This window comes from Hermetia illucens, chromosome 4, assembly GCF_905115235.1.
Source record: "Hermetia illucens chromosome 4, iHerIll2.2.curated.20191125, whole genome shotgun sequence".
Classification (NCBI taxonomy): domain Eukaryota; kingdom Metazoa; phylum Arthropoda; class Insecta; order Diptera; family Stratiomyidae; genus Hermetia; species Hermetia illucens.
This window is the reverse complement of record NC_051852.1, coordinates 159,418,930-159,420,805: the sequence shown is the minus strand read 5'-3', so window position 1 is coordinate 159,420,805 and position 1,876 is coordinate 159,418,930.

The following is a 1,876-nucleotide window of genomic DNA, read 5'->3' as shown; positions in this document are numbered from 1 at the left end:
TGAATACAGCTCGACAGAACTACAGCACCAACGATCGTGAGCTACTACCATCGTGTACATGGCAATCAAATACTTCCGATAATCCCTAGAAGGCAGGCCGTTCAGCGCGTTCACGAACGATAAGTCTCTTACCTTCGCTTTTTAGCAGAAGCCTGACAAGATATAATTAAAATTCCTGCCACGGTCGATTTTTCGCCAATCCCCGGAGCACAGGAGGATGTCGCAGTGCTTCAGAGCCTCAGGTACAACTCCAAATACAAATTTCGGGAGTTATAATATAAATAATATAATATAATAATATAAAATAATCTGCGAGACCTCTGAAAAGGGACCCAGGCCATGTATATCAGCCATTTTTCGCAAAGAAGTATTCCATGCAATACTTCTGGCCCTCAATGAATAAGGAGATTAATTCCTTGGTTAGGCAGCGCATCGCGTGCCAGAAGTAGGCTCATTCCCTCTGTCTACAAAGCGTTTTCACACGATCCACAGCGGCATCATTGGCCTTCGCGAGATTCGCATGGCTTCAAGTATTGCCTCACAATCATCGATAGATTCACGCGGTGACCTGAAGCAATACCTCTGGCCGACATTTCCGCACAATCGTGCACCGAGGTCCTATGTCGGAAAGGAATATCACGCTTTGGAGTTCCAGCTGAAGTCATTACTGACTAGGGAATGCAGTACGAGTCTACCCTGTTTCCAGAGTTAAGCAAGCTCCTAGACTTCAAACGCCATCGGACGACTGCGTACCACTCGCAATCCAATGGGATGCTAGAACGCTGGCATAGGACACTGCCCTTCGTTCTACTTGGCCAACGTATAGTTCATCGAGAGGAATTTGCCGCCAGCTCTGTCGAGCTAGTATAGGAGAGAATTTGAGACTCTCCAGCGATCCTTGATACTAGGCCCGCTCTTTCCACCACTAGGCTTTTGCTTGCTCCGGAAAACCGTGGTCAAATTAAAATCTCCCCTGCTATCCCGTCATTCTTCGAAGAAGTCTAACATCCCCAAGGACCTGCACGTCCGTACACACATCTTGGTTTGCGTGGATGCTTCCCGAAAGGCTTTGCAACCACCATATGATTGCTCATATGAAATATTGAACAGAGAGGAGCACTTTTTTAGGCTTGACGTCGCCAGAAGGCCCAAGAACGTCACCGTGTCAAGGCTAGAGCCTTTTGTCCCCGGCGCATGAGATTCGATCTGCGCCCCTAAAATTGGCCGGCCAGGAATCGGGTTTTGTCGCTGAAACCCAGTATCAGTTAGGGGTGGGGTAGTGTGGAGGCACTACAGTGTGGGGCCGCTTAGCGAAGATTCATCGGAGACCCACACGAACTCACTCGCCTGAGTGGCTCGCCTACCTGTTGATAGTAAATGGTTAGCCACGAGATCCGCGGAGCAACCTGGCAAGAATACTCTGCTGTGAACAGAAAAAATAAAAACAAGAGAGAGCCGTCAACCAAAAAAAACTAAAAAGAATAAACATCATAAATTTATGAATTAAAAAAATAATTTAAAATAAATATTAATGAATTAACCAAATAATAAATATTTAAACCATATTGTCTCGCGCAGTCAGTAGTCATGACTGGCAAAATTGTTAGGCGAATTTGCTTGGTTTACAGCCTTGTTGACCACGTTGGTGCCAAGGTGATGCAACGCCCCGTTCTCACCGTAACACCGATGATGTTTTGGGCATATGGAGCTATCCAGGCTAGCAAAATAGTGGAGAATATCATAGAGACGGTAATTATAAACTTTTATAATGTTTTGCTGCGTTGCCCGGTAGACCCATTCCGAAGTGATAGTGATTTGAGTCTATATTGACCCATTTGGCATTTATCCAGAGTGAGAAGTGCGGGGTTGAACTAAC